Genomic DNA, 24,457 nt, shown 5'->3' with positions numbered 1-24,457 from the left:
TATTTTGATCGGCCACCTTCAGATGAGCTTCCCTCAGGGTCAGAAAAAGTCAGCCTCATTTCATCATGACACCTTCTAGCCGAACAAGAGGCTACACCATGAAATCAATGAAGGGATCTTTCCCAAAAATTTCCCCGAGGATTTCTTTTCACATATCAGTGCCTAAACAAGAGCGGGGTACATGCCCATTCAAAACCAATCGCTGACATACTCGTAACGGGAGACACGTGGCTGTGTGGAGAAAGGTGTAATCCCTTTTCAAGAGTGTTGGTCTATTAGAAAAGAGGATAAGGGTGAGTGATGCTGGGAAGGTAATTAACAAAATCTATAGTCACTGAACCTAATAACCAAATCTAGACTCTCTCTATATAAATTCTCCTTTTGTGCCTTTCATCTTTTTTTGGTGTACCCATCTCTGAAGTCAGTCATGCTTTTCTGGAACTATAATGGGAAAGTAAGAATTACTTACTGCTTTCACATCAATATGATTTACTTTTAGCCTAAATGAAAGCACACATATAACACACATATAATTGTTTGCCAATCAAATTCTTGCTGTAGTCTTTGAAAATAAAGAATCTTTGTGAGTTGCCAACCCCTTGAGTTTCCATCCTGTGTCAGAATTCATCCCACTGCCTGCCAAGTAGAGACTAATGGCTCGTGGCTGAGATGGGGCCCTTGAAATTGGGATCGGTTAATGGAAACAGACTTGTACCCTTCCAGATAAACAGTCAAAATGTTTATGCCACGAGTGAAATTTAACTTCTTTTTGTAATTTTCAAGGAGTCTGCAAAATGGAATGTGAGTTGACAGAAACGACCTGGAACCATGTTTTTCTGGTAAAGAAAGAATTATAAGAGATTCTTTTATTTCCTTAATTTCTAAAAAGCAGATTTTTTAAAAATTCAATGATAAAATTAATAATGTGCCAGTCTTTGCTTTTTAAAATCATAACCCAGTTTGCTTTTTCAAATACATTTTATACTTTTGAAATTATGTTTATATTATTTATATTTGGTTCCCAAAATAACCATATAAGATCAAGGGGACCAGTATTGCTATCCTTGAAAATGGGGAAACTGACTTTCAGAGTTGTTAACTGACTTGTCCTAAGTCACATAATTTATTAGTTGGAAAGCATCACCTGGGACTGAGCTCTCATGACCTTTTATCTATATCTCCCTGAATTACAAGTAACCATATGATAATACATTCTCCTTTTGTATTCTTTCCTTCCAGCTGTGTAAGATTTGATTGAATAAATTAAGAGAAGATCACATAGCAGAAAGAACATCCAAATAGTGGGATTAGGATATCTCCATACAGATTAACAATCTTTTGCCCACTTTAGCTTTCCTATTGGTAGGCATAAGTATTGAAAGCAGTCATCTGACAAAGAATGAATACTTTCAGTCTGGTTTAGAGGAAAAGATGACCTTAACCCATATGAAATTAATTTTGCATGTTAAGTCTTTAAATGAGATGAATGCATGTTATCAGGGAGAGTCTATGATGGACAGCCTTCTGACATTTCCTTTAAGACCATATGCATTGGATCTTTGTATTGTGCACAGTTGGGTAGGTGTTTTTCTTTCTTCTTTCCTGCTAACCATTTCCTGCAATGCGTTCAATTCTGGAGGCTCAAAATGCAGACCTTTGGAAAGAGGCCCTGAGTCTTTGTTTTAGCAGCATGTGAACCTCATTTCCATGTTCACTCACCTTAGGCCATAGTTTCCACCTGAAGTTGCCTGATATGAAATGAGTGTCTTTCTGCATTAATTAGTCCTCACTCAGGGAGAGTACAGCTGCGCACTGAGTTCAACTGGCTGTAACAGCAGCATGTGCTTACCCCTTCACTGGTAGACAAGCTTTCTACTGCACCTACAGGCAAATACACAGATCCACTTTTTCCCCCCAGAAATTAACCTGGATACAGCTTCTTGTTTTTCAAGGCATGGAATGGGCTGGCAGCACCAAATCGGATGTTATTCTTGGTATCTCTTTGCCTTCTGCCTTTTTCCCCTCCACATTTGCTTAGGAAACATAACGCATCATAAACAGGGCCTGCTTTTTGCAGACATTCCTTTGGGTTTTTTTCTTATTATTAATATTTTAAATCTTGGTACCAGCTGGCTCTGGTGCCTTTTGCTCATTTGGGGAAGCCTGTGGAGAGCCAAGCAGACCGGCCCCACCTTGCAGTGTCTGAGGAAGCGGGATTGTGGGGAGAAGTCAGGCATGCTAGAGTTCCTGCCTCGGGATGGGTGGGACAGCCTGCATTCCCCCTGTGGGGCTCGGGCGTGGAGGTGGGCCAGGGCCATGTGCTCCAAGGCATGCAACCTGATTTGGTGCAGAGCAGTTCATTGGAAAATACACAGAAGTATAAAGTAAATAAGTCGGGCCAGGAGGTGCATGGAAATAAACTCAAATTTAGCTCCACCATGGTCCAACAGTGTGATACTGCGTAGTTCACCTCAGTTTCCTCGTTTCATCATCTGCAAAATGGGCATGGTCCCCAGACACAATGTTGTTGTGAGGGACATCTGATGTAATCCACAGGAGATAAGTTTTAGTTCTAAAGCATGATATGGACACTGGGATCTTCTCCTTATCATGCCCTCATTTCAAAATGTAGAGACTACATTCAGAGAGGCTACATTGACTTGCCCAAAGAAAATGAAAGAAAGGTGTGCCATCCCTTTATTGTATCAACCTCTTAAATTGGTTTAATTCCATGGCAGGGTGAAGAAAATAATCCAGTGTCTCTACATGTTGCCATGGACCATTGACCTTAGGGAAAACCCTCAGACCAAGTTTGAAATACATTAACTTCTTTGCTCAAAAATATTATCTAGTATCTCCTATATGCTGGGGTGTGTGTGCTGGGGATAAAGAAGTAAAGAACATAGCTCTGAATTCTGTCTTCAACAGCTCACAGCCTAGTAGGAAAAAACAACTGCCATTCTTCCTTCCCCATATTAGACATAAGCAAAGGGTGCTACAAAGATGGACAGCTTGTATTGGAGATACTCTTGGTTGTCTACCCAACAAATTTCCTCCCACTTCTTTCCTAACAGAATCCCAATTTTATTCAATTTTATTTAATTTTATTCAGGCATCCAAATGGGTTTGACTACAGTGATTGAATCTTTATCGATCTAAATCAGTCTTGTTATGATGGTTAAATTCATGTGTCATCTTGGTCAGATTATGATGTCCAGTTGTTTGGTCAAGCAAGCACTGGCCTGATTGTTAGTGTGAGGATATTCCATGGATTTAAATCATCAGTGGTTGGTTGCATAACTGCCTTTGACAATTAGAGAAACTCATCCAATCAGCTGAAAGCCTTAAATGTAGAAGTGATGATTTCAGCCATCAGAAGGGAGAATTTCCATCTCTACTTTATCCAGCCAACATCTCCTGGGGGACTCTCTAAAAACCTTCAATGGATTTTCCATTTATGGCCTGCCCTACAGAATGTGGACTTACTGATCCCCAGAGTCTCATGAGTCAATTTGCATAATAAATCTTACAACATTCACATTGTCTCTATCTCTAATATCTATGTCTATGTTATGTCTATGTCTATGTTTATATCTATGTCTATATCTAGAGAGATAGAGATAAAGAGAGAGAGAAGGAAGCAGATTTGGCCTAGTGGACAGGGCGTCCGTCTACCACATGGGAGGTCTGCGGTTCAAACCCTGGGCCTCCATGACCCATGTGGAGTTGGTCCACGCCCAGTGCTTTTGTGCACAAAGGGTGCCGTGCCACTCAGTGGTGCCCCCCGCATAGGGGAGCCCCACATGCAAGGAGTGTGCCCTGTAAGGAGAGCCGCCCAGTGCAAAAGAAAGTGCAGCCTGCGCAGGAATGGCACCGCACACACGGAGAACTGACACAGCAAGATGACACAACAAAAAGAAACACAGATTCTCATGCCACTGACAACAACAGAAAAGGACAAAAAGAACATGCAGCAAATGGATGCAGAGAACAGGCCGGGGGGAAGGGGAGAAAAATAAATAAAATAAATCTTAAAAAAAAAAGAGAGAGATCTCTATTCCTTGGAGAACCCTGACTAACACACATGACAATCTCCTTTTTTATTTGCCGTTGATTGATTCAGGGTGAGTCAAGTTTTGTCAATGTGTTATAAGGGGAAATCTGCTGGCGGCTCTAGGGAATATTTTCCTTTCCTGAATAAAATAGCTATGTAAGGAGAAAGGCATTTCAATTGATGCTTTCCTTTATTGCTTTGAACGTTATCAGGTAGGAATATAATCTGGCAGCCACTTTGTGACCATGAGGGAAAGTCATTGCCAATACAGGATGGCAAAGCTGAGAGATGGAAAGATCCTTAATTGCATCCTTGAGTCACCTAAACAATCAATCCTGGACAACTTTTACCTCTGGGACACTTTTTTAAGTTAAATAATTGTTTATTATGCCCTTATGGTTTACATTACTTTCAGTAGGCTATGGTACCCTTTGTAACTAAGAGTATTCTGTTGCACCTTATCCAAATGTTCTCAGGACACAAGCTCATCAATGAAATGCGAGAAGAGAATTATCAAGACATAACGGATTATGCCTGGCATTTCCTTCTGTAGTAGCTCTATTTTTTTTTTTAATGTTACATTAAAAAAATATAAGAGGTTACTATATACCCTCTATCCCCCTTCACCTCATTCCTCCCACATCAATAACCTCTTTCATCATTGTGGCACATTCATTACATTGGGTAAATACATTTTGGAGCACTGCTGCACCACAAGGATAATAGTTTACCCTGTAGTTCACACTCTCCCCCAGCACATTCAGTGGGTTATGGCAGGATATATAATGTCCAGCATCTGTCCCTGCAATATCATTTTGGACAGTTCCAAGTCCCAAAAATGTCCCCACATCGCATCTCTTCTTCCCTCTCCCTGCCCTCAACAGCTACAGTGGCCACTTTCTCCACCTCAATGCTACAATTTCTTCCATTACTAGTCACAATAGTTTTATAGTAGAACATCAGTAAGTCCACTCTAATCCACATTTTATTCCTCCATTCTGTGGACCCTGGGATGGTGATGTCCACTCCGCCTCTATATCAAGAGAAGGCTTAGATTCCACATAGATGATGGATGCAATTTTCCTTCTTACAGTTGTAGGCACTCTAGGTTCCCCGGTGTGGTGGTTGACCATCTTCAGCTCCCTGTTAGCTGGCCTGGGTAAGTCCAATGACCAGAGGGTAGGAGACGCAAGTCTGCTGAGGCTCAGGGCCCAGGTGGCACATGGACAGTCCAGAGATTCAGGTCTCCTGAGTATACACCAACCCCAGCACCAACCACAGGTTCAGTAAAAGTGACAGAAGAGGCATGTGTAGAAAGGTCACATCTGAGTCCGAGAAAAATGTTCCACCCTAATTGCACTAAATACTTGTGGCTCCCTAATTGTACCATGCTGCCTCATAGTTTTGAGCTATAGTTTGTGCATCTCTTTGCATCTAGGAGGTCTTTCTTCTCTTTACCTGGCTAAATTCTACTGCTCATTTAAGAATCAGCACAGATCCACATCTGAGTTATTATAACAGAAAAGGACTAGGTAAGAGGTAAGACTCAACTTTGGAGTCAAACATCCTTGGTTTGAATGCTACTTTCACTTTTTGCCAATATGTAGCCCTAGGTGAGGTATTGAACTTCTCTGATTCCTTCTTTGTAAAAGGGGGTGATAGATAATATTACCAGTATCTATACCATAGGGTTGAGGTGAGGATAATGTGAATGATGTGATACACCTAACATTCCTCCTGTAACTGACACAAATACACAATATTTGTTTTGTTATTGTAGCATTCCATGTACACCTTTGTCAGAGTATTTACCAGAATGCACAATTTGTCTTCTCCACTCAAATGTGGGCTTTTGGAAAGACAACAATGGGTTCTCTATAGCTCTCTATCCACATGTAATTCACTAAACTCAACCATTCTGTCCACATGTCATAACAACTTTGAATGTTCCATCAAGGGGTTTTAGCCTTTTTTCAGCCTGGGCTGTAGTGTATGGTGACACATCTTCTGCATTCTACAACAGGGCAGTTTTGCAACCAGGCAGCTTTTCCTGAATGGTGACTCCTGACATCTCCTCCACAGTCTGGGAGGCATTAATTCTTGCACAACAGCTCTCTTTCAGCAATCTTACTCAAAGTATATTCCACCCTCACCCATGCAGTTTGTTTAGAACTAAATTGTTTTTGTAAACCCCACAATCTCTCAGCATCCAAACTGTCTGCTTTCTCTCACCCAAACAATTCTAGAAATCCCACATAGGCAGATATTTCTCCAAGTCTGCCTGATGAAACCTGAAGTTTCAGCATCTTCCCAGCCCACCCAGCACACCCCACCCCCACAAAAAAAAAACAACAAAAAAAAACACTAGTCTCTTTCTTCTAGAAATAATTTGCCTTTTAAATATGGAAATATTTTCTTGTTTATAAATTTAATTGTTTCATCCTAAAGGTTAATGGAATTGTCCATCTTATTGTTGAATCCCTTTATTTTTTAGAAAAGGAAACTGAGTTCAGAAAGAGGATGAAAATAATCATAGTACTTTACTGTCTCAAATTCTGAAAGTTAGAAATTATGATACCTGCTAAGGGTCAGATTTCTTAGGAGCCACTCAACTCCAGTTGAGCAGGAGTTAAATCAACTCTAAAGATTACAGTGACTCTAATCCAGCACTCACTGCATACCAAACTCTAATCCAAATATCTCACATGCGTTGACTTATTTAATCTTCACAACAACACTGTGAAGCAAAGATTGTTATCATCAGCCCATTTCACACATGAGGAAACTGAGACTCAAAGAGTTTTAAGACATTTGCCCTAAATCATCAGCCATAATTAATTTGGACACATTCTTCTGTCTCCAGAATTTGTGCCTTGCATAGAACTACATTAATCAACAACAATGAAAGTTAGAAAAAAAGGGCTATGTCTATAATTTTTACCTGTTTTATCTTTTTTCTTTCTTTTTTGGTGGTACCAGAAATTGAGCTCTAGATCCCTGGATCTTGTACGTGCAAAGCAGGTGCTCAACCACTGAGCTACACCCATTCTGCTTTATCTGGTTTTTAGTTATATTCTAAGTATATTCACTTAACAGAGATTAAATTCACTTGATAATTATTTTTTGAGAAGGTATCAAGTGCCAGATAATGTGCTTGGTTCTAGAGCTCAAAGGCAAACAAAACAAAACACGGTTCAGGTGTAGTACATCAGTCCCACAAAAAGATATGCCCACGTTCTAATGCCCAGTACCTGTGCATGTGACTTCATTTGGGAATAGAGCCTTTGTAGATGTAATGAGGTTAATGATATCATGTTGGGTTTAGGTGGGTCCTAAACCCAATGGAAGTATCCTTATAAGAAAAAGTAGATGGAAATTTGACATGGGAAGGCCACGTGCAGATGGAGGCTGAGACTGGAGTGTTACAGCTACAAGCCAAGGAACGCCAAGTGTTGCCAGCACTCACCAGAAGCTAGGAGGAAGGCAGGGAATAGATTCTGCATCAGAGCGCACAGAAGAAACCAACTCAGTTGGTTGATACCTTGATATCAGACTTCTGGCCTCCAGAACTCTAAGAGAATAAATCACTGTCTTTTAAATTCACCCCAGTTTGTGGTAATTTGTTATAGCAGCCCTAGGAACCTCATAGACTAGGGCAAGCAGCTTACCATCTAGGGATGCAGGTTTAATCCATTGAAGTCAATTAAATAGAATTAGATGAGGATGATGGAAGAGAGGAGTCAACTTGGATGGAAGCCTTTTGTGTGGGAGGTATAGGCATCACAGTCTTCATATGAAACACCGTGTGGTGAGCAAACATTAAAAGCTAAAAAATAATTTTACCATTTCATTTATCAATATGTATATTCTAGAATGACACCATAATGATTATAATTTCCATCTTCCTCATCACAATATATAATTTGGTCCTTCTGTTCAACCTAATTGTTCCTTGGCTTCATTCAAATAGTAAGACTATGGTCTGTTAACACAGTTTCTCTTGAGCAGGCTGAGTCATCTAGGAGATAAATGTTTAGGACATTTTCTCTGTCTTGCTGATCATTTTGGACTGGTATAAGTACTGCTATATTTTCCTAACTTGGGGATTTCTCCTTTCAGCACTTGCTGATTAACTATTTTTTTTTAAGATTTATTATTTATTTATTTCTCTCCCCTTCCCTCTCCCCACCCCTCAGTTGTCTGCTCTCTGTCCATTCACCATGTGCTCTTCCATGACCACTTCTATCCTTATCAGCGGCACCGGGAATCTGTGTTTCTTTTTGTTGAAATTATATTGTTGTGTCAGCTCTCTGTGTGTGCGGGCGCCATTCTTGGGCAGGCTGCACTTTCTTTCACGCTGGCCAGCTCTCCTTATGGGGCACATTCCTTGCACGTGGGGCTCCCCTGCACGGGGGACACCCCTGTGTGGCAGGGCACTCCTTGCGCGCATCAGCACTGCTCATGGGCCAGTTCCACACGGGTCAAGGAGGTCTGGGATTTGAACCACCGACCTCCCATATGGTAGGCGGATGCTCTATCCATTGGGCTGATCCACTTCCTGCTGATTAACTATTCATGCTAGAATCATGTTGAGCCAAATGGCAAGTTGGTTTCCCCCAAAAACCTGCCATTTGTCATGCTTTTCCTTCTTGGACCACACATTCATTTGTTAACCCCAGAGCATTCTAGAAAGTTCTGGGCTTTTTCCTTTAGAAATGAATGTGGGGGGAAATGAAAGTTAGTTGGAACCTGCCAATCAATCCAGGGTGTGGTGGTTTCTTTATTACATCTTTCCAGTCTCAGAAGTGTTCCTCCAACGACAAATGAGGATAAAGTATGTAATTGTGCCCTTGACTCCATGGGAAGAAGAGGAGGAGAGAAGGGGAACAAAATGATGAGGGACAACTGAGTGCCCTTCAGGAAATGTGTCTGGTACTGATGCCCTTTCATCAGAGGGCCCCTCTAGTGAACAAATCACAAACTGATTTCATGGAATTCTGATTGATAACTAGGGTTACCATACAATTTAATATGAAGGTGGAAGACTTTTTAGTGTGAAAGTATCCCTGGCAATACTTATGCCAGACAACAGGCATAAACTGGGCCCGTTCCAGGTACCCTTGTCATAACCCGTATAAATGGCTGAATGGATGAGTTTTAACCATGGACCCATCCAAAGTCTGGGGAGGCCAAGAGGGTCTTCACTAATGTCCCAGTATAAGGAATTGCCCAGTTGGAACTTCAATAGCTACTACCAAAATACAAGGCTTGGATTTAGGGTTTCATTTAGTAGTCCAATTTGGGGGAAAAGCAGGATCCTGTATATATTGGGAGGAAGATGTCAAGGTCATGTTACTTTCAGCGATTGGATCTTTCTTATATGTGAATCCCAAACCCAGTTTCCATTAATAAGGGGGGAAGGAGAGGTAGGGAAAGCTGATTCAGGGACTGCGCTTGGTTGGGTTCCTCCCCCACACTGCAGGCACAGGTCCTGCCCAGCTATACTGCAGGATGTGTCCAGGTCCTTCCTCTGAGGAATGCCTGCAGCCAAGAGAACCTTGGTTATGGTTTATACCTCATGACTTTTTCCTAATCTGCTTCATCCTAATCTGTCCTCAGGACATTAAAAAATAATAATCGGGGATCATCCAGAGGCCAAGTATATCAACTCCTGCATTTTTCAACCTCCCCCAGTCTCTGCTTTTTTTGCTAGCACTGATTCAGAAACTTCTGAACAGGATTCAACACCACCCCCCTGAAATCGGGGTCAGGGAGGAATTGGACAGGCTGGGACAGGCTTTTGGAAGCAGGAGAAAGGCTGATCTTCAAAAACAGAATGTACTTAAAGTTCTTGGAAAGTCAAAAGAGGTTAAAACTGCAGTCAGCATCATTTTCCCCTGGTAGAGTTAATGACCTTTCTAACTGACGATCCATGGGTTGAATGTGAACATCTGTCCCAGAGTGGGAAAAAGATGAATATCGGATTTTAAAAATTAGAACCAAAAGCAAATGATCATCATCTTGCACTGATCTTTATAGGGTTATGTCACATCAATTCAGTAATTTATTCAAGTATCAGGCTTTGAGCTCCTACTATGTACTTCTGTTCTCTTAGATGAGTCTCATGGGTGTATGAGAGACAATTATGAGACAATCCATTAAGTGAGATACACGCTATGATAGGAGATGTACAGAATGCTAGCATGGACTCCCAACCCAATCCAAGTGGCAAGGGACATTTCTGAAATTGATAGGCATGTATTTTAGTTACTATTCCAACCTAACCAATACAGTTTTTTCAAAGTCACTGAGTGAATCCTGTGTTTTAATATTTTTTTGTAACTTAAAAGCAGTATATAGCAATGAAAAAAGTGTACTTTAGTTCCTTTTTGAAAATAATCAATATAGTTTTTTCTCAGATTAAAAAAAATTGATAGGATTCCCAGCAACCAATCTGTCTAATGGGAAGTGAACTGAGGAAGGAGCGTGCTCAGGGCAAGGGAACGTGACTGATTTGAGAAACTATGAGAAACTCAATAAAACATATCTGGTAGGACAAGAGGGCAGGAGAATAGGAAGAGATGAGAATGAGTAAGCTTCCATTTCCTCTTTCCTTTTCTTATAATCATAGACTGTGAAAGGAACATTTGTGATCATCAACCCTTTCTTTTAGAAATGAATAAATCCAGGCTCAGAGGAGGAAGTTAATTTGGTCAAAGTCACACTTTTTTAAAAAATGGGAAAATACGCAGACCTGGATTCAGATCTGCGGCTAAATACAGTGACCTGGTCACAATCTGATTATTTTCCTTTTTTAGAAAAGTTGAAACCATAAAAACCTCTGAATTTGTATTCTTGGACAAGAGAGCTACTGAAAATGGGGGAGAGGGGTGGCATGAACTTACTGGAAATCAAATAGAAAGTCCTAACTTCTTATAGCCACAACTTTTATTATTTTCACAGTATTATGACAGTGAGGGTAACTGGAAGTGTGTATCTTCTAAGTAAACACATCTTTTGCTGTTTGTTGCAATTAGTTAGAACCCGTTCACATATCAGTTCTGTGGTCTAGGTGTAAATTAGATATTGTGATTAATCTTCACTCATGAAACAAAAAGAAAAGTGTGTGTGTGTGTGTGTGTGTGTGGATGGGTTTGCATGTATGCATATGCATGAGCATGTGTATATGTGAGAGAAAAAAAGAAAAGTGCAGAATTGAGGACAGAGCATATATTGTTACCAGAAGAAAAGGGGAAGTTGCAGACTGTCAACATTTTTTAAATTGTCCATTGCAATTACCTTGAAGGATGGTGAGAAATTAATGGGAAAAGTGGTATGGGCTTAATTAATGCAAGATGCAGTGAGTGGAAAGTGCAGTTGAATTGCAGGAAAAGGCCAGCCTTCCAGTTTGGCTGGAACTAAAGAACATATAAAAAAGCAGTGGGAAATCAATCTAACAGAAGAGTTCAGGTGTCGATTGTGCTGAATTTTGAATACCAACCCGTTTAATGGATAATGGGAGAACCACAGAAGACTTTTGAAGAATGGAAAGGCATAACTGAAAAGTGCTTTAGGTGGCAGTGAGGATGGAGTGAAGCCTGTGCTGACTGCCCACACTTTCCCCCAACATCGCCAGGCCTTTGGTGACTGAAGCACTAATTCCCCAGCAGCTGATTGTGTTGCACCTGATAGTTCTCAGCTGACTTCTGGGAACTGCTGAGCCTAAGGCCACACTCCCTCCCCACTGCCGGACACCACTGCTGGGCACTCCAGCTCCAGGGCTCTACAGGGGATGGGCTGAGGTCTTTGTTACGACTACTCCACAGCACAGCTTCTCCTTCCACCCAATCCTGTGCCATTCACTCTTTCTACATGTTGATCCAGAGCATTTTCTTCAATAAACTCCCTAAACACCACCTCAGTCTGTTTCCTGGGGAAAAGAATTTGCAACAGAAAGATAAGCTAGAATGTGGGACAGTAACCCAGGATCCCAATTGATAAGCACGAATGGATAACTTTATCCTGGAGGTGTCACTAAGCATCTAAAGAGAGTAAAGGACAAGGGGTATTTGGGAATTTTCATCTCTGAATCCTCAAGATTTGGGCTTCTACCACCTTGTCTCCAACTTCTTGCCAACAACTTCATAAATTACTGTGTTGTTGTTTTTTTCTAGAATCTCGGAGGGATAGTTTTCAAATCTGGCAGCATATCAGAATAACCTTGGGGACTTTGAAAAATAGATTTGTGACCCCGCCTTCAGTCATTCTCTGGGGATACCACAGAAAAAATATATACCACTGCTTTGGTTTCCAAAACACACACTTCCAAGATATTTCTACAGTCATTTCACACACACACACACACACACACACACACACACACACACACACCCTATCAAGTAAGTGGTATTATTATTATTATTTTCCACATTTTAAAATGAGAAAATTGGGGCAGAGAGAAGTTCAGCAATTTGCCTGAGGGCATCCAGCTAGCAAAAAGAAAGAATGAAGATTAAAGACAAGATCTGACTGCTGCCTGATGTTCTTTCCGTTACTTTCCATTACTTTCCATTACTCCACACTGCTCCTTTCAGATCCTGGGAGGCCAGAATTTCCAAGGCAGCCATTACATGTGCTTATTTCTTTTTCCCTGCTTCTACTGAAGAGGTTTCCCCAGCCAACAGTGCCCTCCCACACTCCTCTCCACCTAAACAAACCCTGAGAAATTGTCAGGACCAAACCAAGGTGTTTATAAAGCCATTCAAAATATTGTTGTATCAGGTGCTTTCAAAGAGGTGCTATCCAAGGGGCACTGTCAACACGGAGCTCACAAGGTGTTCTCAGGTAACTTGATGCCAGGGACCTCTCCCATTTCACTTAACCCTCTACCACACCCCTCAGTGCCTGATTATGCTCAGTTCCTTAGTTTGGTTTTTCTTTCTATTCTTTTTTGATGTCTCTTTGTCTTATTTACCCAACTACTTGGGAAGCCCTGAAAGGAAAGAACCAGGCTTTCAACTCAATTTAAGAAACTTCTCTAGGTCCTTTTATGTATCAGGTACTGTATTAGCAAAATGTGGATGAAGCAGACCCAGCCCCTGCCCTCAAAGTGTCTATAATCTATCTCTGCTTTCCACAGCTAGTCACCATTTCATAAATATCAATTTAATTGCATAAACAAAGTGTTACTGGGATACAGAGGAGGGAGTAGGGCAAAGTTATGAGATCAGAAGAAGAGCTATTTGAGCAGAGTCTTGATGGGTAAGTTGGCAAAGTAATCAGTGAGCATTAAATTCATGCCTAAAAAAGGAAGATATCTTAAGAGATGTCTGTTGCTGACTTAGGCTCAAGGATTCATTGACTGATTCAACAAATATTTATTGGACACGAGAATCCTAGGAGTTATTATTTATACCACTCTTTTTCTTACTCTCTCACATTTAATCCATCAGCCAGTACAACCTACTTTGCCCTTTAAATGTCTTTCAAATCCATTCACTTCTCTTCATCTCCATGACCACCACCAGGACTTCTCCAAAAGTTTACCAAGTGGCCTCTTCATCCAGTGTCTACTCTTGCTCCCTTCCAATCCATTGCCTTACAGCAGAACCTGTATCTTCACCATGCAATTCTTCATTATACCCCCCACTCTGCTCCCAAGACACTTAGGGTAATGGGTAAAATTTTACCCTGACATGGTAAGGACCTCCATCGTTAGGGTCCTTCACCTTTGGGACCCTTCTTATCTGTCCAGCCTCATCGGGCTCTTTATTTCATGTCATCCAGGTTGGCTTTCTTTTATGCCTCCTCCTACCACATGGCCTTTGCACATCTGTCCCTCTGTTGAGGATGCTCTTTTCCACCACTTCCTCCCTCTTCTCCTTAACTCATATTTTTCCTTCTGGTCTCAGAAGAATCACCATTTAGTTAAGAAAGTCTTCCCTGAGCTCCTTTTATCCAGTCTGTGGCCACTGTAACTTTCACATATGGATCCTCTCCTTTGCAGCATTTATCACAGTTAGAACTTTACATTTATTTGCTTTTTAAATTAAAGTTCATCTTCCCCTACCCCCACCTTCTACCCCAGATAGTAAGTTCTACAAGAGTAGGGATTGTGCCTGATTTTGCTCATCAATGAATCTCCAAAGCCTAGACAAATGCTCGGTGCAGAGCAATCTCTCAGATAACTTATTAAATGCCTGAATGAATGAGTGAATCAATGAGTCAATGAATGAATTGATACATATCTTCATGTCTGATGCTGTGTTAGGTTCTGGACATTACAAAGTTATGTAGAAACTGACTTGGTTTCTACCTTCGTGGAGCTTATAGTCTAGTGCTGATTAAGCATGGAGACTGAGTAATCAGGGTGTGTCTGTTAGTAATTTGGACAAGCTCTCCTTGTCTCATATACTTGTGCTGGAGATTTCAGGATCTGGGTTAGGAGGTGAAATTACAGCTGAGTATAGGTGCTTTGCTTTGTTTTGCTTTTTTAGATATTCTCTACAAGGATCCAATGCCACAGTTGAGAAAGAACATTTTCCTCTATATTCAGAAAGGTTTTGTAGTGGACATGTGTTGCTTTGTCGTGGCCCCACGTCTATTTCCCCTTTGTTAGAGCCCTCAGTTTACTTGTGGGAAATCTCCTCTCTTCCATTCTTGCGTGAATGATGGGACTGTCCACCAAATGGCGGGCACATGGCCCAACAAAGCTAACGAGGCTCACTCTTAGGACTTGTCTGATTCATCCTAGTGGACTTGCCCTGGGGAAACTGTAAATGGATACTTGGAGCTTCCCAAGGGCCCTTCCTTTCTGAGTCATTCTATGATCCCTTTAATAACTCTCCTTCTCCTTAGTTAGCAGGAATATATTTCTGTTACTTGAGCCCAGCCCTCTTCAATCAGGCTTCCACTAGCACAGGAATGGGTAGACTATAAGCCTGCAGGCCAAATCCAGCCCACTGCCTATTTTAGTATATAAAGTTTTACTGACACACAGCCATGACCATTTTTTGTAATGTCTATTGTTGCTTTTGTGCTGCAAAGGCTTGCATACTTGTGACAGAGACCATGTAGCTCACAAAGCCTAAATTATCATCTGCACTATAGAATTAATCCCTAATGTCCCAAGATATCCATTGAACATATTAATTAACTTCTCTTCTATGCATCTAGAGTGGCATTAGATATGCACAATCCTTAGGAGAACTGAGAAAATAGTTAAGTCAAGTAATTTTCTAATGGGCTTCATTTTTCCTTTCTTTAAAGGCTGCTTGCACCTGAAAAGTCCCAAACACTCCACTGGTTGTTTTTTTATCTGACTTTCTAGGTGCCTCTGATTCTCTATACCGGCTCTTTATTATACTTATCTAGAGAATGTTGTTGGGAATTGAGCGAAGAAGTGGGATTGGAACCCAGATACTATAAACATTTGTGAGTCTTAGAAAAGTTCTTTTGTTCTCTCGGCCTTAGCTTCAGCTTCATCTTTTACATAATGAATGGATTAAACTAGGGTTCTCTTCCAGCATTCTGTAGTTCCTCTAAACAAAGATGAAGGAAACCAGATATATAAATAATAGTTAAAGAAATCATTGTGACAAGGATGTGGGAAAGAAAGAGGCTATGTAAGATGGGGAAGAGCATGAGCTGGTATGTAAAGCTATGTGCAAAGGAAATTGTGTATGTATGTGTGTTTTCATTTTTTTTAAGCAGTAAATATCTGCATTAGTTTGAATATTGTCTTATCTGGACCCAGTGGGAGAAACTAGATGGTCAGCAATGGCTTATTTAAGTCCCAAACTTAAATCTGTGGAAATTAACCTCTTAGTGGGAAATTTGGAGAGAGCTCCTAAGAAAAGTTTGTTTTATTTTTTACTCTCAGACTTGTTCCAAAAACACCATTGAAATTACACCCTAGAAAGCACCTACTTACATTCCTTTAATGAGCAATCCCCTGTCAGTAGACACAAGTTTGAACCTGTCCATTTACCTTAAACAGACTATCCATCTGAACTGTTTGCAATGGCCCCAGGCTACAGGTAGTTTAAAGCTCCACTATCAGATTGCTTCTCAGTCTTCTCCTCTAGACTAAATAGTCCTGATTTTTGTCAGCAGCTTTTCATTCTGTAGGTTTCTCCTTACTTAATATTGCACTGAGCTGGATTTTCATCCTACCCCATGCAGGGCTGGCATCAAGCTTTTTAGGAACTCAGAGTCCATCTCTGGGACTTGCTTGCTCCAGGTCCCCTTTTCCTCCTTTTTAAAATATCTCCATGTTCACATGTTAAGAGCTAATAACAATTGTCCACCCGAGATGCTCAAGCATAAACTTGCAAAAATCAGGGAGGTTGATGAAATAAACCTAAAAATCCAGGGCATCCATCCTATAATTAAGACCCAGTAAGGTATGGACAAAGCAGGTCAGCGAGGCCACCTTATGGCCTCTACAAATTAAAGGGCTCCAAAGGGAAACGTTCCTTTCTTTCAGAGAGTGGTTCTTCTAAGTAGTGCATTAAATAAATGTTTGTTGAGCATCTACGGTGTAGCAAGCATTGTGTTAGGTGATGGGGCATACAAGGAAGCATGAGAGACAGGGTCTCTGCCCTGGTGCTTATAGGCTAGTGGAAGGGCATTGGAAAGGGAACGTGTTACAAACAATAGGGGAGAAGTTGTAGCTCAGTGGTTGAGCACCTGCTTCCCAAGTGCAAGGTCCGGGGTTCAATCTCTGGTACCTCCTAATGTATGTATGTGATTACAACAAAGTGAGTACATTCTATGGTGGGAAAAATACAGAGGCCTCTAACTTAGAATTGATGGGGGCAGGGAGCACTTAGAGGTGACAAGTCAGGTTGGACAGGAGGGATATGACATTCTAGGCAGAGGGAGCCTTGTTCAAGGACGTGAAATAATATCAAATCATGGAACAGAGGGGCGGTGTTGAGAGAGCAGCCTGCTGGGAAAGGTGGGGATCCAAGCATGCAGGACCAGTAAACCAGTTAAGAAGATGAAAGCTACTCTACAACAGTGTGGTTCTTCACGAGGGGACATTTGTCTGGAGACATTTTTGGTTGTCATATCTTGAGGGGTGCTACTGGCATGTAACGAGAGGGGCCAAAGGTATACTGAACATCCTGCAATGCACAGGACAGCCCACTCCCCATAAATTATCTGACCCCCCCCCCCCCCGCAACAAATCAGCTGATACCAAATGCCGATAGTGCTGAGTTGGAGAAGCTCTGCCCAGGAGCCACAGGAGCCTCAAAAGGAAGAGAACAGCAAGATCTGATTTTTGCTTTATAACTTTTACTCTGGACACAGAGAGGTGGTGGAAAATGTAATGGAAGGTGCACAAGCCAGGAGAAATAGTTTATTGTGGTCAGGCAGGTAAGAGATGAGATAAGACCTTCAAAAACCCTTAGCCAGAATAAAAATTTAAAAAGCCATAGAACTGTACAACAGAAAGAGTGAACCCTAATGTAAACTATGGACTATAGTCAATAGTGTAATTATAATAATATATATTGTTTCGCCAATCAATTTAAACAGAAGTACCACTAATGCAAAAAGGTTATTAATAGGGAAAGCTGTGTGTGCAAGGGGAGGGGGTAAATGGGAATTCTATACTTTCTGTATGATTTTTCTGTAAACCAACGACTTCTCTAAAATAAAATAAAAAAAAAAACCCCAGCCAGTGGCCCTGCCACAGACTCTCGTCTAGGTTTCCAATGTCAGTATCAAAGGGCCACTATGAAAAGAAAACAAAGAACAACTTCCATATGAATATAGAAGCAAAAACTCCCAACAAAACACTGGCAGATCAAATCAAACTACATATAAGGATTATACCCCATGGCCAAGGGTGCCTTATCCCCAGAATGCAGTGGTGGGCCAACCTAACAAAATCGCTCACTGTAGTAACACTACATTAAAAGAATGGAGGGAACAATCTATGATCACTTCAATAGCACAGAGAAGGCTTCTGATGAAATCTACCAGGATTTCATAATAAAATTGCTCAGAAAAATAGGAATGAAAGGTAACAACCACAACAAGTAAATACAGAAAACTCATAGCTAATATCATAGTCAATGTGAGAAACAATGAAAGCTTGCAATGAAAGAATGAAACCTGAGGTCAGGAACAAAACAAGGATGCCCACTGTTACCACTTCTATTAAAAATTAAACTGGAAGTTCTAGCCAGGGTTATTTGGCAAAAAAAGAGAAAGGCATTCAAATCAGATTCCAAAAACTACCACTGTTCTCAGATGATATGATCGTTCATATTGAAAATCCCAAAAAATCCACAAGAAATCTACTAGAGGAAATAAATTCAGAAAAGTTGCAGGGTATAAGATAAACACTAAAAATATCAGTTTTGTTTTTCCATACCAGGAAAGAACACTCTGATATGGGCATTAAACATCAATTCCAGTAGCTGCAACACCTACTCTGCAGTTCATTGGTATCACCCAGGATAACTAACAAGGAGGTGGGGATGGACAACCACCATACCAAGGTCTCAAGAGAGTCTACAACCGCAAGCAAGAGAGTCCCATCCATCAGCCATAAGGGATTGAAGCCTCCTCTCAATTAGAGGTGGAGTAGGTATCCCCATCCCAGAATCCTCAAGATTGGGGAATAAATTACATACAAGAGTGGATTTACTCATATTCTACTATGAACTTACTGGTATTCCAGCAATGGAAGAAATTATATAATTGATGTGGATACAGTGGCTGCTGGAGGTGCTGAAGGCAGAGAAAGGGAAAAAGAGGTGTAATATGGGGGCATTTTTGGAATATGGAATTGTCTTTACTGACACTGCAAAAACAGATACAGGTCACTATATATCCTAAAGAATTGAGTGAGAGTGAGTAGAAAGAATGTAAACTATATCCATGCTTTGTGGCAATGCTCCAAAAGTGTTCATCAATTGCAATGAATGTACCACATTAATGAAAGAAGTTGTTAATGTGGGGAAGGGTGGGAGGTGTGTGGAATGGGGCATTTGGAAATTCCTTCTATTTTTTGTGTAACATTTTCTGTAACCTAAGTACATTTGAAAAAATAAAATATCTTTTAAAAAAAAAAAAAAAAAGGGCCACTATGTGAGTTTCTAGGCACTGCTCTCTCCTTACCAGTGAGGAACAGAATGCGGAAAAGATAATGAAGTAAAATAATGGACTTCATTTTCACCTTTTGTATATCTCACTATTTTGTTGCATCCGTGCTGAAGGCCTATAAGATAAAATACTGTGGATCAAAGCTTCAGCCGACTTTCTCATTAAATGGTAGGGTCTGGATATTTTAAACCCACCCACAGACACACGAACACACACAGAAGGCATGAACCTATGTATTTGTGGTGAATGTTTTGCCTTCTTTGTAACAGGTGGAGGCCTATAAATGAAACATAGTGACAAATGCTTGGCAGGATAACCTGTTCCCATATTATTAGGTCAGTTTGGAAGCACTGGAAATATCTATGATTAAAAACAATATAGGATCTATGTAAATATAGAGTTTCTACATACTGAACTCTAGCACAGGGGAAAATACAGTGATTCCCACTCACCTCCTCCCTGGTCCCTCCCCATTTCCCAAATGAAGCTTCTAATAATAGCCAGTAGTTTTTCAGCACTCTCCATATTCCAGGTCCTATGCTGAGCACTTCAGGTATATATTTGTCATATAATATTCACAATCCTGTAAATCAGGTATTCCCTGCCCCCCAATATCATATTTAAGGAAACCGGAGGCTTAGGGAGAATAATATATAGTAATTTGTCCAATGTTGCAAAGCTAGCAGCTGACAGAGCGTAGATTTCAAACCAGGAATGAGGGCATTTTCTCTCAAGTTTGTCCCCAAGAGCCTGGCTTTTTGAGTCAATTGCAATGCACAATGTCAAGAGGCCACCTGATAAGGCCTTTTCTCCAGCATCCTGTCCTTGGAGGTAAGGCTGACCTCTTGTTAAACTCGGGCCATCTCCGTGTTGTTTGAGGAATGGCCAAGCCCAGCAGGATCCAGCTGTCTGGGTCTTGGCCACTTCAAGTCTACATACTCTGCATCCTCTGCCGCATTTCCCCCCCCCCCCCCCCCCCCCGCCATTCTCTCTATGGTGTAAAGGTGTTCACATAGCATCTCTCTCCAGAAATTACTATCACAGAGAGATGACTGTCAAAGCCCCAGGACCAAATCAATAAAGCCCATCACTCCACCATGAGTTGTTCTGAACAACACCCGAGTCCCAAGTTTGACTTAAACAGGCAGGGGGAAGAGTTGAGATTAAGGCCAGAAGTGCAAACCCAGAACTGACAGGGTCTGCATGTGTTTGTTCCCTCCAGGAATCATGGGATGTTTTCTGGCTATTCAACGATAAGAACTTCTTATCGCTCTTGGCACTTTCACATGTTTTCCTATTTTGCTTTTGGAAATGGGTGCTTTTCCTGTTGCTGGCCATTCATCCTGAGAGCACAGCCAAATGTCCAGAGGCTTTCAAAGAAATGTGCAGCTGTCCCTGGACTCAGTCTCTGTGCAAGATATTTTTGAAGGACCCAGAATGACTGACCTTCCAGCAATACACACACAGGCAAAAAAAAAAAAAAAAAGAGGATATTTTTTTCCTTCTGAACCAATAATTCATTTTCTCCAACCCAATGGCTCTCTGTAGAGGTCTAAATTCCTAGAGAGGACTGCATGGCACTAGGTCTTTTGTTGCCCAACAGTTTTAGCTGAGTCAGGTTACTTGCTGGAGGCAGACAGAACTAACCCTCCATTTAGGCAACTTTTCCCCAAACGTCTGGACAAGGGCTTCACATTGCCTAGACATGCACACATCTTTCCTATTAAAATTGCAAAGAGATCTGGGCTTGGGCAGGGGGTGGGGGTTGTCTGTTTTCCAGTTACTAACTATTACTGAGCTGAAAACCCTTTGTTGGAAATATCCTGTGCTGAGACACAGAGCAAAACACTGACAGAAGCTATGTTGCCTCTGGTTTTCTCTTTGGAGGCGGAAGGTCATGCATTTCCCATATCTAGCACACACCCTCCTGGCAAGAGTGGGCTCTGACTTTGGTCCTCAGTAGACTCCTGTCTTGGTTTCCTATGGCCACTGTAAAAAAATTACCAAAATCTTGGTGGCTTGAGACAAGAGTAACTTATTATCTCCTAGTTTTGGAGGCCAGAAGTCCAAAATCAGTTTTACTGGGCTGAAACCAAAGTGTCAGCAGGGCCACGCTCCTTCAGGAGACTGTTCCTTGCCTCTTCCAGTTCCTGGTGGCTGCAGGTGTGTGGTCCCAACACTCCGGCTTTCAAGGCCAGCACCTCCATATCTCCCTATGCTCTGTCACACGGGCTTCACCTCCGTTGGTCAACTCCCCCTCTCCCTTTCTCTCAGAAGGACATTCAGGAATGCATTTAGGACTCACTGGGACAATCCAGGATGATCTCCCCATCTCAAGAACCTTGACTTAATCACACCTGCAAAGGCCCCTTTTCCATTGTTTATTTACAGGGATTACAGAGAACAAGACCATTATCTCTGGGCACCGTTTTTCAGCCCACTACAAACCCCTCCTAGCTTGGGTGGAAAACACTCACGTATACACATGCATAGGAGCGACTGGGAAGGACGTGAATTCACGTGACATGTGTCTTATTCAGTATGTATATATTCACTTAAAGCTCATCCGCTCTATCCACCTAACTGTATGTACATTGCTTCCTTCTAGTCCAGGGCTTTCAGTTTCAGGGCTGTCGACCCCTTGGGCTGGATCAATCTTTGTTGAGGGTCAGGAAGGGCTCTTCTGGGCATTGTACTATGTTCAGCAGCATTCCCCATCTCTACCCACTAGAGTAGGGTGTGAAAAATACAGGACACACACTTAAAACTGAATTTCAGATCAACAACAAATAATTGGAATAAAAATGACCTGTACAATAGTTGGGACCCACTTAGACCAAATTATTCTTTGTTCTGAAATTTAATGTCACTGGGAGCTCTGCATTTTCTCTGTTAACCATACTCTCAAAACCAGTCACACCCCCTTTCTGGTGGTGACAAACAAAACCATCTCCAGACATTTCCAAATATCCCCTGGGAAGCAATATCGCCCCTGGATTCAAGCCACTGATCTACTTAATAAAAAACAAACAAGACTGGAGGAAACATGTGACTGTTCAAAATGTGTGCAGGCTGGTAATTGCCGTTGCTTATCTGCAAAGCTGTGGGGTCCCAGAACCTCAGGCCGCGTGGACACCAGCGTCTCCCGGGGGATCGTGCGCCCCGCCGCTGGTGGGAGCCGTGGTTTGGGGAAGGTCCTCCTCACAGTTGTCCTGCCCAGCCCTGTGCCTTTCAAGCCTTGGCGCCTCAGGCTGAGCAGCGGGACCAGGCATGATCTCCCACCCCCCCTTCTCCCTCTAATTTATTTTAATTATCCTTCCCCCCACCCCTTAGTCCTTAAGCTCTTCTTAGGAGCAAGTGGCTCTCTCATGCAACTAAGTTTGAAGGCGCCAAGAGACAATTGTCTGGCAGAGCTGGGCTGTGAGGTCCTTCCACTGAGGCTTTTGATTTCAAGCATGTCCCTACTGGTAGGAAATCCAAACAAAAGAGGGACTAGAAGGTGAGTGCCTCTCCCTCCCTCCAGCTTTTCTATACGGATAACCAGAGACTCTTCCTCCACCCCACCCACCAGCTGCCTCTGCACTGTATCAGATTTGGCTTTGAAAAGGTTTCTCCAAATATAAGCCTAATGTGCGCACACAGAGATAGCAATCAGGTGCACATATTGCATGTCTATATAAACAAAGCCGTGTGTATATTTCCCATATTAATGACAGATCTATGTGGTGAGATAATGGGGGAGGGGGAGTGACAGACCAAACACACAGTCACCAGACAAAGAGATGGGGTTTTGAAGTCTCTGACCCAAAATAAAATTAAACACGAATAATGCTCAGCAATAAATCCCCTAATAAGAAGGGGCTGTTATCTATGGCAGGACTGGTGGAGGCTAAAGGGGAGATCTGTCAGACTTTCATTATATGGAAGCTGGATGTAGGTTCTGTTCCAGAGCTGTCTGGTGAAGGATGAGTATTCCATTATTTGCTACTGAGCTCTTGTCTAATCCTAAAAGTCATTAGAGTCATTAACACCATCCTCAAAGAGTTTGTATTAACTAGCTGCACATGGCCGTATAGTGCAGTAGTCAAAAAACAAAGTTGATGCTTAGGAAAAGTTTTAAGAATAACTGAATGAATGAATTCAGGTAAACATGGTTTGTGGCTCCCAGAAGTGAGAGACTAAGATGAAATGCATAGAAAGAGAAATATGCACAGAACAGACAGAAGATGTAGTAAGAATTACATGGGAAGAAGGAATTGATTCCAGGATAATAGTTCCAGTTCTCGGCCTGTCTGGAACAGAGCAGGCAGGCTTCAACTTGGACTCTCTCTGGCACGGGAAATGGGTAGATTTGGTTTTTTAAGATCGGCCCTTTGGTGTACATAATGAAGGCAGCTATACAGGCAGCAACGAGGACTTACAACCAGAACAGACACCAAGTGGGATGTATTCCCACCCATTTCAGCTTCAAAGTCTTCCTCGTTGACTACTCCGATGACTGCCATTTTATAGGAAGGAATAGGTTCCACTGGTTTGAGGATGTTCCAGTCTTTTAAATGCCCATATCCAGGGGATAATCCATTGAATCTTTATTTGTTTACTGAGACAACAATTACATATAGTGAAATATGAAGATCTTAATTATATGGGGCAATGAAACTGGCAAATGTGTATATCAATGTAGCTACCATCCCAACCAAGATACACAACATTTCCACCAACTTGGAGAAGTCCCTTGGTACCTGCGGTATGCTGGAGCCAGCTCAACACAGACAATTCCGTGCATCTCTTCCCAAATCTGTGTGCAGTAGTGATGTCACTGTGGTAGCTTAAAAACCTCCATGGCAAGAATCAGCAAACACTGAGTATCAGGGATTTTTTCCCCAGAGAGCCAGCTAACAAGCACATCATTGCTCTAGTCCTTTTCTAGACAATGCCCCTTCCCACAGAGGCAAATCACCACAGATTTAATTTTGCCTGTTCTTGCACTTCATGTGAACAGAATTATATTGTGCATCTTGCTTTGTTCCTTCAACATATTGTTTGTAAGAATCAGCAGTGCTGTGTGTTTATCAATAGTGTATTCCCTTTTTATTGCTGAGTAGCATTCCATTGTATGAATATGACATCTTTTGTTTATCTAATTTCCCATGGGGGGACATTTGGTTGCTTTCCAATTTTAGATTATCTTTTAAAGCTTCTATAGACATTTTTTTTTACAGAGTTTCTTATATCTTCATTTCTCTTAGGTGAATATCTTGGAGTGGAATTGACAGGTCA

Source organism: Dasypus novemcinctus, chromosome 7 (assembly GCF_030445035.2).
Source record: "Dasypus novemcinctus isolate mDasNov1 chromosome 7, mDasNov1.1.hap2, whole genome shotgun sequence".
Classification (NCBI taxonomy): Eukaryota; Metazoa; Chordata; class Mammalia; order Cingulata; family Dasypodidae; genus Dasypus; species Dasypus novemcinctus.
The sequence above is the reverse complement of the archived record's forward strand: the minus strand, read 5'-3'. Positions refer to the sequence as shown.